Source organism: Ostrea edulis, chromosome 2 (genome assembly GCF_947568905.1).
Source record: "Ostrea edulis chromosome 2, xbOstEdul1.1, whole genome shotgun sequence".
NCBI lineage: Eukaryota > Metazoa > Mollusca > Bivalvia > Ostreida > Ostreidae > Ostrea > Ostrea edulis.
The window spans coordinates 86,137,335-86,143,334 of NC_079165.1; positions in this window are offsets into that span (position 1 = coordinate 86,137,335).

Below are 6,000 nucleotides of genomic sequence, written 5' to 3' on the forward strand. Positions count from 1 at the left end.
TCCAGAATATAACACATATTTGTAATACTTTCACTGAAATCCTTAAATTTTGATCGTGCAATGAAAATGCTCTCCCCATCAGAGGAAGACATGTTGATATGGCTCAGTACTATAGATAGAGTGAATATAAACCTGCAGTAGAAGACTACTTACCTGACACTGTCCAATAAGTGAACAAAAGAAACAGAATTCTACGCAAGACTGGTTATATTGTCAGACTATTCAAAATAGCTTTATTCATAATTATCATTGCCAGTGGGTTTACCTGGGTCTGTTCATTCTTAGAACAAAAGATGTAATGTTTTAAGTAGGATATAAACCTGAAACTGTCCATTCTGTGAGAGAAAGAACTGATCTCGGCCCCACGGGCCTCGATCAGTTCTTTCTCTCACAGAATGGACAGTTTTTGGCTTATATCCTTTACATAAAGACATTTATTTGGTACAAAATCAAGAGAAACCTAATAAAACTACGTTAAATAATTGCTTTTAATATAAAGAAATATGTAAGGATGAATTATTGTCTTGCAAGACAATATAAATTTAAGTTTACTTAAGAATTTTTATAGTAATCAATAAGTATCCTCCTTGAATGGCATAGTCTGAGATATTGTATGGTTAAGCATGATGATGGTTATTTTGTCCCGTGTCTGAGGACAGGCAGAGATTGACCAATCAGATTCTAACAATTAAAATTCCGGCCTCTTCTCCCACCTACAGCTTTGGAGGACGGACGTTTTTTCAAGTTTGTGAGTTATTGGTTAGCAAGTACTGTATTTGGTGAGTAAAATTATTTTATCATGTCTTCAATGGGCAAAACTTCGGTTGTCATTCTAGGTCACTCAATTGTACGTCGTTTTCACGAATTTTTTAAGCATGGTGACGATATCAGATATCAGATATTCTGAAAATCTTGGTCTTGAAAGAACGCATTCCGTTTTGTACAGGGGTGTAGGTGGAAGGAAAGTTCACGATATACTATCTAAGGATATAGAGAAAGTCGTTGAATTAGGTCCCGAGATAGTTGTTTTGATGATTGGGGAGAGCGATATTGTTCCTAGTACAGATCCTGCATTGTTGGCTGCAAAAATTGAAGCGGTGGTGTCGGTGATGCATCGCCGTTATAAGGTTGGGAAGATAATTGTCTGCAAATTATTGCCAAGATTTAAGGTTAATTTTGGATACAATGAAATAGCAGACAGTGTGAATGTAATACTGAGAGCCGCATTGCCATCACTAGGTTATTGTGTGTTTTGGGAACACGGGAATTATTTCATTTCTCCCTGTGAAGGAGATTGTAGTCGGAAATTCGTTTGTGACGGAGTTCACTTGAATAAACAAGGGAATGTTCATTTATTTAGGAGTGTAAGGGGAGCGTTAATTTCAGAGGGAAAATAGGTTTTCTAGAAAATGGAGTAAGATTTCAGATTTATTCTTTTGTTGCATATAGCATTTAGGTATGGTTAGTAACATGTATATGTGTTCATTGTGGTACTAAAAAAAAAAAAAAAAAAAAAAAAAAAATCTCGTACCAGTAAATTTGTAAGGTATTATTTAGAAATGTTAAAGTTACCAGAATTTTGTGATCCTTACAGTACTTAAGGCAAGACCTAAGTACAAGTTTCAGGCAGTCATTGTACTTGCCATTTTGTACCCGCTTGGGTTTTCGTTTTCGTTTCAACTTTTACCATGTTTTTCCTGGCGATTTTTCCATCGATTTTATTTGATTTATCTAGGAATGTATATTAATGAGTTCCAGATTTATCCTTTTTGTGAAGAATAATCGTTGGGAAAATTTCTGCCATTTATTTCTTACGGTATTAGTTGATTACTAAAATTCGGTGAGTTTTTACAGTACTTAAGGCAAGACCTAAGTACAAGTTTCAGGCAGTCATTGTACTTGCCATTTTGTACCCGCTTGGGTTTTTTCATTTTAGTTTCAACTTTTACCCTGGCGATTTTCCATCGATTATATTTGATTTATCTAGGAATGTATCACAATGCGTTCGAGATTTATCCTTTCTGTAAAGAATAATCGTTGAGAAAATGCCTGCCAATTTATTTGTACGGTATTAGTTGATTACTAAAATCTGTGTGTTTTTACAGTACTTAAGGCAAGACCTAAGTACAAGTTTCAGGCAGTCATTGTACTTGCCAATTTGTACCCGTTTGGGTTTTTCGCTTTAGTTTCAACTTTTACCCTGGAGATTTTTTCATAGGTTTTTATTTGATTTCTCTAGGGATAGAAGTAGAATATTCTCAGGTTTATCACGAAGTACAATGTAGTGACGGTCTACACTCAAGGGCAGATATTTACATGTCCACGTGGAAGTGACGTTTGCGTCACGCGTCCACTGGTACCAGTGAGAGAATGACTTTGAACGTAATTAGTTCATATTAACTTTGTGATTTGGTTCTATCCACGTGCAGGCACACCCGTTTTTGATTGATCAATGATTCAATGTTTTTTCGTTTTCTATCATCACTTAAATTTATCGTTAAAATATGCCTATTAAACTCATTGTTCCAAATTGTTGCTTCAGAAAGAAATTGTTACATTTTAGGTTTATTGCTTATGGTAATTGTAGAGTTTAATAGTTCGATACCGAATTGTAAATTCCTTCTATTCATGGTATTATCTATATTTGAGGTATGAAGTATTATGATGAATGTGTTGACGATCTTTCTACAAGAATTCGATTCTCAGATTATTGTATGATCACCACGACCAGTTTATTGCATAGTCGAAGAACAATTAACAATACATAGTCGTCTTTATGCAAGGCATTAAAGCCTACTAGGTGATTTGGCACGGCAATAGGTGAAACGACTTCAAATGTGGTGATTTATTACTGATGTGAGCGCTTCGTTTTATGTAGCTAGTAGTCCTTACGGAGTGGCATCTGTTCAAGAGAAGCTGATTAATTGCTTTTGCATTCGCACAATGGGGGGTGCGATTTGCTTGCATTAAGGGAAAATTTTGGTTTAGTTTGAAAACAATATTGGTTCTTCCTTTATTGTGATATTTCCGGGATAACTTTTGTTATCAGCTGTAATCGGTACAGGGTGTCTGTAACTAGTGTAAGTACAGAATCAGGCGATTAGCCACCATTAGGAGAAAAGATTCAGTTTCTATCACTTTAGTTTATTGCTTTTCAATAACATTACCATTTGTAGTTATGCATACTTAATTGTGTGTATAATGTATTTTCAAAATATTGGCATGTGATGTACACACGCAAAAGTCATGGTATTACTTGCATCTTCTAGGCATTCATATTTAACTTAACACAGATTATGTTAAATATAAGGATATATTCTTCTGTCTCAATTTACAATTCTGTAGGTATATTTACTAGCATTATGCCAGGAAAAAGAAGCAAACCCCAGCAATCCAAAACAAACCAGGCGAAACGACCTCGACGTGGCCAAAACAAAAGAGGAGAACGAAAACTTTCTACTGATGCTGTGACAGGGGATGTCAGCACTTCACCAACCACTATTCCTCCTGAAACTTTGGCAGCATTGACCCAAGCCATAACAAAGGGCACCGTGTAATTCATGGACTGGAGTTATGGAGTGGAGTTTGGAGTCAAATTTTGGAGTCTGAGATTTTTTAAAAATATGAATGGAAAAAGACGTTCAAGAATTTGCATTAGTTTGAAAGTCTTCAATATTTTTGTATGATTGTTGGCTGCTTCACATCTGATTAGTAATTCACAGGAACAATGACCCAGTTAAAATTTATGTTTTTGACACTTATGTAAGTAGTCAGAACTTGGGAAAATTAAACCAGAAGTGAATAGATAGACATGATACTGACGAAATAACTACGGTTCTTTCAAAATATATGTGACCTAGTGTTGGGTTAACTTAGTTTTCCGCAGAACAACATGAGTCACCAATATATTGAATGCATAGCAAAGTATATTATTTAAGTAAATGTATATGTGAATTGATAATCTTTTTAAAGTGCCATGTTAAGAAACCAAGTTGATAGTTGCATATTTAAAGTAAACGAGAGAAAAATCATTGAATAATCTTCCTCAATATGGATTATATGGAAATGCATATAAACCATGGAAGTAGCTATTTGAACGAATTTGCAAAAATCAAACAACCTTGTAGCATTTTATTAACCTACATTGTACAGCTGTGTGGTCAAAAAACCTATAAAAGTTTTAGCAGACATAACAAAGATGTGACAGATGATAAAATTTAGTTTAGGGGTTTTATCACCTTCCAATTATGTGTTGAAAGCAATGGTGGTCATTATTTATGTAACAGTTAAATTTGATTAAAACATAGAATAAACTGTCACTGTTTTAGGTAACATACTAATTGAAAATGAAAGCTCTGTTAGATTACATTAGCTCATAGAATTGTTTTCCAATTAAGTGAAAGGTCAGAATACTTCACACCCAGTTTCAGAGATGCTGATTAAACTGTGAACAATGACCGTTTAATTTTGGTCTATGTGACCTAATGTCGGGATAACTTGGTTCTCTAAAATCCAAATCATCTGGGGCCACAGAGGGGTAAATGATATTAGCACATGCAATAAAAATGTGCCATTTTTAAGAATTAAAACCTAAACGAACCTCAAAAAGAGAGTATATATATGAAAAATTAATTGATAAAGAGTACTTGTTAACATTCAAGATTACTGTGTGCTTGCTAGCTAAATCCTTGAGGTGTTTCTCTTTCTTCAAAAATGTCCAAGAAGATAATTCTGAAGAAAACATATGCTGAGGCTGTTAAAGGTAAGAACATATGATATAATATCTAACCAATTGGTATAAATTGTCCATTTTATTTCAACTAGATCCTTTTTAACTGGACATCAAAATCTTATTGTCGAACTTGTTATAAGTAACACAAACTTTGCTTAACGTTTTGGATAATTTTAAAATTCAAAGTTGTCTAAATATTTGCTGAATAAAGCTTAATTAATTGCAATTGAATAGGTGATGAAAAGTCAGACAGTGAATAAGGTGTTCCAGGTGAAAGTGTTATTAAGCCACAAATGACTGGATTTCCTTACCACAAATTACCACTTGAAAAGACCAGCCAACCATGCCAAAAAGAAGGGCAACTTAGACTCAGGAAGACAAAAAATTCCCCAAAGGAAATTGTCAGACAGGTAAAACCAGTTGTATGGACAATTTCCTCCGACTCGGATAGTTCACCTACTCCAAAGAAGAGAGGAAGAAAAATGTCTGCAGTTGTATCACCTTTTAAAGGAGCCATTGATCATTCACCCTCAACTTCTCTACTGCTTCCATTATTCCCAATCAAGAAAGGAAAAGAGGGAACTCAACAAAAAGATTTTCTACCTTCCCCCATTATCATAAGTGATATGAGTGAAGATGAGAAAAATTCAACTGTGCCATCACCTGTGCGAAGGCAACTCTTCAAAAGAAAATATAGCAGGTCAGATTCAAGTGACAGTTTGCCTGATATTGACAGTGCCGTTTACATTCCAGAGAAACATTCAAAATGTCAAGAAGAATTTGTAGAATGTTATGAAAATGATCCACTTTTACCAATTTATAAGTCACCGAACCATGGAATACCTACTAAAGAGGCTGTTGAAATTCTGATTCAAAAATTAAGACCGAACCAACTAACTAGAACAATTCCAACAGATATTAACAGAAATGCTGTATTTGTATACAGCATTAATTCCATTGGGCATTGGAAAAATGCCCTTTGTGATGGAATGGGTTGTTGGATTCAGAATGGGAAAACCACAAATCATGTGAAAATTGGAAATGATGGAACTATTGAAATATCAAATCAACATCAAAATTCAGAGAAATTGAGAGTCATAAGAAGGAAGTATACGAACAAATCTTACTCAAAACTTCATAGAATTGTTATTCAATTACAAGAGTCAGACACTGATTTAATATTGGATCAAATGCTTGTCCAGTATTATTTTGATGGAAAGGAAGTTTCCGTAACAGTTGCAGCCCATGGAAACAGCAATGAACCACCA